Genomic DNA, 12,760 nt, shown 5'->3' with positions numbered 1-12,760 from the left:
ATAAATGTGGACCCAATGCTAGTAAATGTGCAATAGACACAAATGTAATTGTTATAATTTACAATATTATAATAATTCCTCCAATGTGAGTAAGCTTTCTTATATGGACATGGGTCCAACATTGTTACCATCTAGGAACAGTGGTGTGATCGCTGACATTTGGAAATAAGATCTTCTGGAACTATGCAAAATATCACAATCTCTAATTATGCCCATCATTGTTTTATTGCTCTCTTCACATGACTTGTCTTACTGTCATTTCGTCCTCGCCATTATCACATATCCCTGCATTGGCTTAGTCAGCCCAATGTCACTACTGATAGAACTTTTTAGAAGAGCTGAGATTATTCCTTAAGATTGCATACATTATCGTGACAGGGTAACTAGCTTGTCATTATCATCTAAATCTGAAGCAGGGAAATGTTAAATGAGAGATGGAGGATGTTCTATTACCCTTTAGACAATCTCATTCTATGTCAGCACTCAATGTTCCTCTGTCTGCATCCTGATGATGTCTCCTGTCAACCTTATCAACCTAATAGTATATGACCCGTACCAGTTCTCTCAACTTTTCAGACTGCCTGCCATTGTTTCTTGGAATTTGGGACCATGATTACTTTTGTAAGGAAGGACAAGTAAACTAGTACTGGCAGAACTAACTCTGGTTAGGAAATCTGCAGGTGGTGGATATCTACAAATATTAGACAGTCACTTTTTATTTTTAAATTTATTTAGCTTATATTTTCCATATAAAAACTTTGTTTTTAGCTTTGGATAGACATATTGAATTCCCCGTGAGGGCAGAGTCAGCAATTAGGGTCGTGCATAATGGTTTTGCTGAAATTGATTTCAAAATGACAGATTTTGTCATTGACAAAATTCCAAAGAGATGCAGGCTCTCGATCTCGATAAAGAGATCCTGTCACCAACTTACAATACTGCAGATAAAAGCACAGCAAAAGCAAGAATTGTAAAAGGCAAAACAAGTTTTGCACTTTGATAGGATAGGGAGAGGATACTGTAAAACCCTGTCTGCAGTGCTGTATTTTGGCCTAGGCCAACAAGGCCCGGGCCTAGGGCGGCACTTTGCAGGGGGCAGCAAAAAAGACGCCCCCTCCACCTGAGACTCTATTGGCCACTGGTTGCTAGAGCCGCCTCTCTCACCCCCCCTCTCTTTCTCTCTCACTTACCCACTCTCACCCACCCCTCTCTCTCTCCCCCTCCCTGTCTCTCTCTCACCCCTCCTCTCTCTCTCCCTCTCTCTCACCTCTCTCTTTCTCTTTCATCACCCTCTCTCTCTCATCCCTCTCTCTCTCATCCCTCTCTCTCTCTCTCATCCCCCTCTCTCACCCACCTCTCATTCCCCTCTCTTATCCCCCCTCTCTCTCTCTCATCCCCCTCTCATCCCTCTCTCTCATCCCTCTCTCTCTCTCACCCCCCTTCTCTCTCGCTCTCATCCCCCTCTCTCACCCACTTCTTATCCCCCTCTCTTATCCCCCCTCTCTATCTCTCATCCCCCTTTCACATCCCTTCTCTCTCTCTCTACCCCCGTCCCTCTCTCTCTTTCTCTCTCATTCCCCTCTCTCATCCCCCCCTCTCTCTCTCTCTCTTATCCCCCTCTCTCATCCTCCCTCTCTCGCTTTATCTCTCTCACCCCCTCTCCCCCCCCCTCTTTCTCACCCCCTCTCTCTCTCTCTCTCACCCCCCTCTCTTTCATCCCCCTCTCTCATCCCTCTCTCTCTCTCTCTCTCACCCCCCTCTCTCTCTCTCACCCCCCCTCTCTCTCACCCCCTCTCTCTTTCATCTCCCCTCTCTCTCTCCCTTCCTCCCTCTCTCTCTCTCCCACCCTCTCTCACCCCCCTCTCGTGAGATCTCAGGGGATCATGCTGGGACTTGTAGTCCTTCAATTTTGGAGGGAGTCACATCTGTTAAAAAAGGAGTGGGGCAAATTTACATAGGAGGGGGCCCCCCATTTTAGTCTTGCCTAGGGCAGCACAAAACCAAAATACACCACTGCCTGTCTGTACTCCTTTAATGAAGATACAGCCTCTCTTTGTCCTGTATACTATTATCGATAAGAGAGAAAACCCAAATTTTGTGTTGTCTGCAAAACAGGAATAGAGGGGTGACCTTTCAATGTTGGTGACCCTGTTGACAACCAAGGAATCCCTCACTTCATAGGCATTCCTCTAACTTCCTGTTTTGGCTATGGGACAGGACGTAGAGGGAAATCTCCCCAAAGGGGCGCAGATGGTAAAAAACTTAATGGGAGTTATTTATATCCTTCCCTTACTCTATCAATAATGAAAAGTTTTGCCTTTAGTTCTACTAAAGATGATTTCTATTGACCTTCAATGCACCTCTGTACTTGCTAGGAAATTGACACACTACGGAAAGGGATTGATTTACTAAAGCTGGAAAGCAAAAAATCTGGTGCAGCTGTGGTAGCCAATCAGTTTCTTACTTCAGCTTGTTCCATTAAGCTTTGACCAAAAAAAAATCTGAAATCTGACTATGCCTCTCCCATCACCTCCCTACATAATCTTTTATGTAGCTGTTGGACTGCCACTCACCTTCTGAATATGACCTGAAATAACATACACTATATTACCAAAAGTATTGGGATGCCTGCTTTTACACGCACATGAACTTTAATGGCATCCCAGTCTTAGTCCGTAGGGTTCAATTTTGGGTTGGCCCAGCCTTTGCAGCTATAACAGCCTCAACTCTTCTGGGAAGGCTTTCTACAAGGTTAAGGAGTGTGTCTATGGGAATGTTTGACCATTCTTCCTTAAGCAAATTTGTGAAGTCAAGCACTGATGTGGATGAGAAGGCCACTCTAATTCATCCCAAAGGTGTTCTATAGGGTTTAGATCAGGACTCTTTGTAGGCCTGTCAAATTCCTCCACCCCAAACTCGCTCATCCATGTCTTTATGGACCTTGCTTTGTTCACTGGTGTGCAGTCATGTTGGAACAGGAAGGGGCAATCCCCAAACCGTTCCCACAAAGTTGTGAGCATGAAATTGTCCAACATGTCTTGGTATGCTGACGCCTTAAGATTTCCCTTCACTGGAACTAAGGGGCCAAGTCCAACCCCTGAAAAGCAACCCCACACCATAATCCCCCCTCCACCAAATGATTTCAGTGCCTGACCTCACAAATGCGCTTCTGGAAGAATGGTCAAACATTTCCATAGACACACTTCTAAACCTTGAGGACAGCCTTCCCAGAAGAGTTGAAGCTGTTATAGCTGTAAAGGGTGGGCCAACTCAATATTGAACCCTACGGACTAAAACTGGGATGCCATTAAAGTTTATATGCGTGTAATGGCAGGTGTCCCAATATTTTTGGCAATATCAGCTAGGCCAAATGTGGTTTCTCCTTTCCATGGTAAAATTGTTGCTAAATCACCATCTTATACCTTCTAGGGCAAACCTCACCATGAAACAGAGTGGCATTTAGAGTAAAAATCATAATACATTTGTTAAAAATTGAGTATCAAAACTCACTTACAACATAAGTACACAAATAAAGAGTTCAGTAAAAAAAAAAAAAAAATGCCTGTCCAATCATTGCCACCAGCCCAACCAGACATCACTGACTTTGAACAATGTTTCATTTAATTTGGAAATAAAGGTCCCAGAGTCTGGAGGAAGATTGGAGAGGCACAGAATCCAAGCTATATGAGGTCCAATGTGAAGTTTCCACAATCAGTGATGATTCGGGGAGCCATGTCACCTGCTGGTGTTGGTCCACTGTGTTTTATCAAGTCCAAAGTCAGTGCAGCCCTCTACCAGGAAATTCCAGAGCACTTCATGCTTCCCTCTACTGATCAGCTTTATGGAGATGCTGATTTCATTTTTCAGCAGGACTTGGCACCGCCCACACTGCCAAAAGGACCAATATATGGTTCAATGTTCATGGTATCACTGTGCTTGATTGGCCAGCAAACTCGCCTGATCTAAACACCATAGAGAATCTGTGGGGTATTGTCAAGAGAAAGATGAGAGACATCAGACCCAACAATGCAGACGAGCTGAAGGCCGCTATCAAAGCAACTTGGGCTTCCATAACCCCTCAGCAGTGCCACAGGCTGATCACCTCCATGCCACGCCACATTGATGCAGTAATTCATGCAAATGGAGCCCTGACCAAGTATTGAGTGCATACTATACTGTATACATGGACATACATTTCAGTAAGCCAACATTTCTGTATTAAAAATCCTGTTTTTATTGGTCGTATGTAATATTCTAATTTTCTGAGATACTGAATTTTGGGTTTTTTACTAGTTGTAAGCCATAATCATTAAAATGAATTAAAAAAAAAGTAAATGCTTGAAATATATCACTCTGTGTGTAACACATCTATATAAAATATAGGGTTTAATTTTTTTTTAATTCAATTACTGTAATAAATAATTTTTTTTGATAATATTCTAATTTAATGAGATGCACCAAATGCTAGCAATGCATACAATATCATTCAAATAAAATAATAATATCCAAGAATGTGTACTCACTGAAAATACTGTTTTTTGTATTCAAAGGTAATCTATGATATTTTTGTCCAGTAGTAGTTAGTCACATTTTACTTGACTTGTTCTTTAACATTACAGAACAAGTCCTATGGAATGTGACTGCTACAACTGCCTATACCATGGCCTAGATAGATGAGAACCTTCACAGATATTTAGTTACTTTGCACAATATATATAATTATTTATTTATTTATTATGGTCATGACTAAAAAAATATATTTTTCAGGCTACCTTTACCTCCTCTTTTGAAAATAGCCAGTTGTTTACAGAGCCCAATAACTTAAGCTTTAATTTATATGCATAATGAGTTAGAGCAGAGACTGCCCCCCTTTTTACTCCCCATCCTCCTTTCTGCTCTGTTCTCATGGGTGTCAATGGTGTTTTAAAAAAGGCAAGCAGAGAATAAAGGACTATTATTGCCTGTGGTCTTCCTGTAGCTGATCTTTTCCCCATTACTGACTTACCATCAGTGCTGTATTTTGGCCTAGGCCAACAAGGCCCAGGCCTAGGGCGGCACTTTGCAGGGGGGCAGCAAAAAAGCCGCCCCCTCCACCTGAGACACTATTGGCCACTGGTTGCTAGAACCGCCTCTCTCACCCCCTCTCTCTAACCCCCCTCTGACTCTCTCTTACTCACCCCCTCTCTCACCCCTCCTCTCTCTCACCTCCCTCTCTCTCTCTCACCCCCTCTCTCTTTCTCTATCACCCCCTCTCTCTCTCTCATCCCCCCTCTCTCTCTCTTGCTCTCACCCCTCTCTCATCCCCCTCTCTCACCCCCCCTCTCTCTCTCTCACTCTCTCATCCCCCCTGTCTCTCGCTCTCTCTCTCATCACCCCCTCTCTCTCTCATCCCCCCTCTCTCTCATCCCCCTACTCTATCACCCCCCCTCTCTCTCATACCCCTACTCTCTCATCCCCCCTCTCTCTCTCATCCCCTCTCTCTCTCTCTCATCCCCTCTCTCCCTCTCACTCACGCCTCCTCTCTCTCTCCCTCTCATTCACCCCCCCTCGCTCTCTCCCTCTCACTCACCCTCTCTCTATCACCCCCCTCTCTCTCTCACCCCCCTCTCTCTCTATCATCCCCTCTTTCTCTTTCTCTCTCACCCTCCTCTCTCTCTCACTCACCCCCCTCTCTTTCTCACCCCTATCTCTCGCTCATCCCCCCCCTCTCTCTCTCTCTTTAATTCCCCCCTCTCTCTCATCCCCCTCTCTCATCCCCCTCTCTCTCTCACCCCCACTCTCCCTCTCCCTCCCTCACCCACCCCCTCTCTCTCTCCCTCCCTCACCCCCTCTCTCTCTCTCTCATCGCCCCTCTCTCTCCCTCCCTCACCCACCCCTCCTCTCTCTCCCACCCCCTCTTACCCCCCCTCTCGTGAGATCTCAGGGGTTCATACTGGGATTTGTAGTCCTTCAATTTTGAAGGGGGTTACATCCGTTAAAAATGAGTGGGAAAAATGTATATGGGGGGGGGCGCACAATTTTACTCTTGCCTAGGGCAGCACAAAACCAAAATACACCTCTGCTTACCATGCCTTGTTTGGTACTGTTTTTCTGTATGCAGGCTGCCATATTGGTACAGGAAGGGTTTTGCTTCTTCATGCCACAGGTGGCTATCGATGACTGGTCATCTAATGACTGGTGGGGGAGTAATAAAAAAGCAGTTGAGGTGTAGTAAGCACAGATCCACAGAATGAATAAAGCAGAAGCAGGGGAATCCTTGCACAGCAGGTCCTCAAATCCAGCTTCCCCTCCAGAAAGGAGAACAGTGAGTAGCACAGTAGTCACATCACCATCTAGAGACTAGCAGTCACAGGCAGTAGTGCCTCATATGATCTCACACTGCAGATATACAACTAATATTCTGTAGACACATGAGACACACTGACATTTTTCAGTAGACATTCAAGACACAAATCTTTCAGAATACTTTTTACTCACAATTAATATTTCTGGATGTTCCCTATATTATAGAAAAGCTTCACTATTTGATATAAGGTCCACTTAATTTTTTATTTTTTTTTGTAATGCAAATATTTTTTTTATGAATAGTAAAATAAATTAATAAAAATCAGTTAAAAATTATGTTGACCCAAAACCAACATTGTTTCTGTTTAAAAATGACCATTCTTTGTTTTATTATTTTCATTATTTTCCTTAGTTATGGATTCCCTCAGAAAACACATTTTTCCCCATTAAAAATTGCAGAAGTCTGCCGACACAAAACAAGAGGAAGAAAAACAATTATACATGTATCCTTTGTGGGACGAAATCTTATTAATGTGTCAAATTGTATTTATTCATAATGGAATGAACTTGAGAGAGTTTGGAGAAATCCATTGTTCCGTAGAGGGGAAAAATGATGTCTTTCATTGGCGGTTATCTGGAAAGAGAAAATAGTTTTCTGCTGTTAATGTACAGTTCAACTCACTAAAGAAAGCCCGTTATATCTCATGTGGATATTACACTCTCCGGCTGCCTTGCTTCATAAAAAAAAGAAAAGGTGCGTTATTTGTGATTGGCCTGGGTATATTTCTTCAAACACTTAAAATGATATTACACAATATAGAACTGTTTGATTATCCCAGCCAAGCTGCAGGATAGAAGCTTCTGATGTTGCTATTGCGGTATCCATCAAACTTGGGGCTTATCGGTTTATTGCTGGGTTCTATGCTTAAAGGGGACATAGTATCAGATTTGTTTTTATGTTAAAGTCCACTCTGAACAACATAAAACATTATCCAGGCACATTCCCACTGCAAGCTGTTAACCACTTTACCACCGGAGGATTTTGCTGTCTTACGTCTGGGCCACTTTTTGCGATTCGGCACTGTGCGACTTTAACTGAAAATTGGGCGGTCTTGCGACACCATACCCAAACGAAATTTAGGTCCTTTTTTTTCCCCACAAACAGAGCTTTCTTTTGGTGGTATTTGATCACCTGTGCGATTTTTACTTTTAGCGCTATAAACAAAAAAATTTTGAAAAAATAACAATGTTTTTCACATTTTTTTATATGAAATTCCCCCCCCCCCCCCAAAAAAATGTAAAAATCCATTTTTTTAAAAAAATTTTGCCCAATTTGTTTTCTGTTACCTATGTTTGGTAAAAAAAAATCACAATAAGCGTATTTTGATTGGTTTGCACAAAAGTTATTGCTAACTAAGGGAAAGATTTCTGTAATTTTTGGTGTTTGTTTTTTTAACGAGTAATGGCGGCGATCTGCGATTTTGTTTGCAGGACTGCGACATTGCGTCGGACAGATCGGACCCTTGACTGACCTTTTTGACACTTTTGGGGGTACCAGTGACATTACTACAGTAATCAGTGCTATAAATATGCACTGTTACTGTAAAAATGACACTGGCAGGGAAGGGGTTAATTTTATTGGAGAGGGAGGGGTTAATGTATGCCTGGTGCTTACTGACGTGTGTGGGGGGAGGTGACTGAGTGACACAGGGACAGATCGCATGTTCAGCTATGCTGAACCCTGCAATCTGTCACTGTCTGTCACTTAGGAGATCCGCCCGCTCTGTTTACACAAGCAGGCGGATCTCCAAACTCGATTCCCCGACGATCGAGTAAGAGCAGCGGCGATCGCCGCCGCTCCTCCCCTGGCCCGACTCCCGCTGTGACTGAATACAGCGGGAGCGAGCCTCGCGTGCCACCCACAAGGGGAGGAGTCCAGCGACGTAGGTCTACGTCGCTGGACGGGAAAGAGACACTGTGCCACAGTAGAGGCACAGTGAGCGGGGCTAAAGTGGTTAATAGCTTGTTTTGTCTAGGGGAGAAGAGAAACAGTTTTACTTACCTAATCCTCGGCTCCGTCACCAGATGATTCTCCACCACGCTCCAGTGGTGAACTGTCACTTAGCACCATCATGTTGAATGCAAGGCTATGGACCATACTTTTGTCTTCATGATGTAAAAATTCTTCAAACTATGGCCCTGCAGTTGTTCAGGAATTACAATTCCCATCATGCCTAGTCATGTCTGTGAAAGTCAGAGTTTTACAATGCCTTATGGGATGTGTAGTTCCGCAACAGCTGGATGGCCATAGTTTGAGGATCTCTGTTTTAGACCATTGAAGTATGGGGGAAAAGAAGCTGTGAGAACCGCTATAGCCGTGGAGAGGAGCAGAAGAACAGGTAAGTCTGGTTTTTTTTTTCTGTTCCCCTAAACTAGGGGTTCTTAAACAGGGGTTCATGGATGGGTTTTAGGGAGTCTGTGAGGGTAGGCAAAAAAAACATTCATGATGAATATACAACCCTCCCCCTTGCAAGCAATTAACCCTTGTAGTACAGGCACAGAACCAGGGATCATTTTTTAGTTGCCCAGAGATGGGCTTTAAAGCCCATCACTGGGCAGAGATAAAAGCTCCCAACCAGTCCATGCTACCTGCTTCTACTTATTCACAATTTTAAAAGAAGCCTATATTTTCTTTGCAGTGCCTCTTCTGGTAGTGAAGACCGGTGATCGACCAATGTTGTCTAGGCCTGCCAACCAGTCTTGTTGCTGGCCCTTGCAATGTGACCTCTTGACACCACTGTTTGAAGTCTTTGGGACTCTCGGAGGACCCCTCTAATGGACTCCTCTGACAGCCAATGGAAATCTTCAACGTCACCAAGCAATGATTTGGGCACTTGAAAGAGGACCTTCCCCCGCTGCAGTCCTGAGAAAGAGGACTCAAGACCCAGCCTGTCAAATGACCACAACTTCAATTATGGAATCAGGGATTTTAGTTTGTTTTTTTACAATTTGGAGTTTAGAGGAAGAAAGCTACAGACACTGGTCACTGACCTGCATTATGCAATAGAAATATACAGGGCCAGAGGAAGGATTTTTTTCTACTTAGGGGAAAGTGCACTTTTCCACCCAAAAGGGAAGGGGGCAGCATCACAGGAGGGGGGCAGTGTCACTCACACACACTTTGGGAGCACCCATTCTCCTAGATCTCACCTGTCATGCAGCAGCTCCTCCAGATGGTGTCAGTGTAGAGTATCTGTTGCCAGGAGGGGTAGGTGTATCCCAGGCAGGCAGAAAATCTCCAGCAGCAGCTGCAGCACAGAGAGGGGTGGGGGTGTTTCTTTCACCCTGACATCTTCCTTCTCCTCCACAATCCCTCTGCTGAAACCCCCTCTTCTGACCCATCCCGCACAGCCAGGTGCACCCTGCCATTCCTCATTGGAGCCTGCATGATAACCGTCCCTGACTGCTCCCAGCACACCTGGATCCACCCTCCGCTGCATCCTTGTATCTGACAGTGGGACATGCAGACCGCCCTGCCTGCCTTCTGTTCTCTCCATACTCTACCAGTAGACTAGTAAACAGCAGGTAAACTAAAACTTCCATGTTGCACTTTCTCTCCTACTGGGAGAAGCGTGGAAGTTTTAGTTTGCCTGCTGGGGGGGCACAGAAGACATAAAAATCTGAAACTCCAGCAAGTAGTTTGGGACAAGGATGTTACTCCCCCCCCCCTCCAGCCCATTGCCCTAAGGTGGCTGCCTATGCTGCCTTATGCTGGCGCCTGCCCTGGAAATGTAGTAAGTCACAAGGTAAGAGGCAGAAGCAGGCACTGATCTGATTAACCTGTTGACACCGGTGTAACACATATATCCGATGTTGCTGAAGTGGGATTTCTTCGGAGGTGTCACATATATGCTCCCAGCACAGAGACTGAACTGTCACTGGCAGCTCCTGGCCTCATACTAATAATCGATGACGTGGTCACTACGATAGCTTGTGGTTGGCTATCACAGTGATGACACAGTCAAATGTTCATCTGTACTCTGTTTCTTCTGCTGAATGGAAAAGAACAAAAAGATACATTGCTTGACACAGGGTGCCCTTACCAATTCCTGCTAGAGTGAATAAAAACCCTTGACAGCCCCTGTGAGATGCAGGGCATTTTTTACAGCGGGAACATGGGGGAACGCAGTTCTGGCACCTCCAGCAAAGAATGTATGTAATAGCAAGGAGTGCTGGGGGGGGGGGTCTATTGATGCTTGCTGCTGGGGGGGTGTATGTTGCTAGTGGGGGGTCCTATGTTGCTGGGGGGTCAATTTTTGCTGGGAGGGATGTACTGTTGAGGGAGAGGGCTATTGTCGCTGGCTCCTAGAGGGTCTGTTGATGCTGCCTGCTGGGAGATCTGTTTTTGCTGCTATGGGTCTATTGTTGCTGGGGTGGTATTTCGTTGCAGGGGGGTCCACTGTTGCTGGGGGGAAGTCTATTGTTGTGTGGGAAATCTATTATGGTTGGGGTGAGGTCTATCATTGCTGGGGGGTTTACTGTTGCTGGGGCGGGGGTCTATTGTTGCTCACTGCAGGGGATCTATTTTATGTCTCTTCTATTATGTCTTTCATGTTATTAATAAATTCCATGCAAATCACTTAGTAGCACAAAATGATACTTGGTTCTGTATGGGACAGTAGACAGGATTCTTTTTTACCTTAAAGCTAAGACTTATCTATACAGAAGGATGACACTTCACACAGCTGTTGGATTAAAAGGCCGCGGCCGATTATTATTTATTCAATAACATTAAAACTCATCAAAGATAAAACTCATAAATAGTAAACCCGACCACTACGATCCAGGTTTATAATAATAAATACTCAATAAAATTATCCATATCAACTCATCATATAACATAAAACATATCGTCCCCCTTTGCAAACTGACAAAGGTGACCCAAAATAATAAACTGGCCGCGACAAAACAAAAAAAGGGGGAGGGGGGAGGGGAACCGCTCGATCCGGGATGCTGAGGTGGTCTGAGGGTCCCGCTACCTGAGAGCCCCCTTAAATAGGGCTGGGATCAGGCTCAGAAGGTGGGAAGCTATCTGGAAAAAACACGTACCTCATACAATCTCCCTAGCTACCTGTTATCTTGACTATGATAGGGGCTTATTCAGCCAACCACTAGCTAGAAATCCTGTTTCCCCCTGGTAACTAAATCTTCCTAACTAAGCCCGCCAAACTAAATTCCTGTCATGGCTAACTACCTGTCACTGTCCCATATAGAAAAGGGGTTCATGAAAACCCCTTTTCTTTCTATGGGACAGTAGACAGGATTCTTTTTTACCTTAAAGCTAAGACTTATCTATACAGAAGGATGACACTTCACACAGCTGTTGGATTAAAAGGCCGCGGCCGTTTATTATTTATTCAATAACATTAAAACTCATCAAAGATAAAACTCATAAATAGTAAACCCGACCACTACGATCCAGGTTTTTAATAATAAATACTCAATAAAATTATCCAATAGACAGGCGGCATCAAACCCGCCTGTCACCACCCCACAGCGCGGCCCTCTCGGCACAAGTGCCTAGATCAGCATTTAGAATGTCCAGACCCAAATCAGATAAATGCGTGTCATCCTTTCTATAGAGACCTGGAATCCCGCCCTCCAGCTCCAAATGTCTGAAAGACGCGATTCCCATACCTCCTAGCAGTTTTTCCAGAGCTCTATTGATACGCCTCCTGACTTTCTCTAAAGGTTTTAGATGTGGATGTTTAAACCATAACAGCCGTGGGATAATCTCTGAGAAAACAAAGGCCGTGTGAGGGGAAAAGGATTGTAAAAAAGAAAAATCATCCCTAATCCTAAAAATTAAGTCAAGTGTTCTTACGTTGCCCACATCATTTCCCCCCAGATGAACGATAAGAACATCTGGAGGGGAAAGGAGCTGCATTAACCTACAGACCTCAAATATAAATTCGGACCATTTCATGCCCCTCTTGCTGAACCATTGAACCTTAAATTGACGTGGATCCAAGCCGATATTTTCGGTGTAAGTTCTCCTCTTAGCTCTCGCCCGGGCCCAGTGGATGAAAGAGTGGCCCACGATCCACACTGAGACCCTGCGTCCTGGAAATATTAAAACATAGAATTAGGGCGGATATAAGACAAGTAGGTATTAGACCGCCATCTACCAATACTTTTAAGCAATTCAGCATTAACTCCCACTCTTGCAGCTTCTGTCGCTGCCCCAATCCTAAAAGAATGAGAGGATAACTTCAGATGATCAAGCTTCAAAAAACTCAAACATTTGTTCAACACAGCAGTGAACTGGAACTTTGTCAGAGGTTTTCCTGATTGATGCACAAAAAAGGGGCCAGGGCTGGGACACCGTACCGACAAAAAACGTTTCATCAGGAAAATTGGGCATATGCATGAATCTTTATAAATATTTAGGTGAATCCATTTACCCACCCCCAGT

The sequence above is a fragment of the Pelophylax lessonae genome, assembly GCF_965119305.1.
Source record: "Pelophylax lessonae genome assembly, chromosome: 1".
Classification (NCBI taxonomy): domain Eukaryota; kingdom Metazoa; phylum Chordata; class Amphibia; order Anura; family Ranidae; genus Pelophylax; species Pelophylax lessonae.
This window is presented reverse-complemented; position numbering follows the sequence as displayed.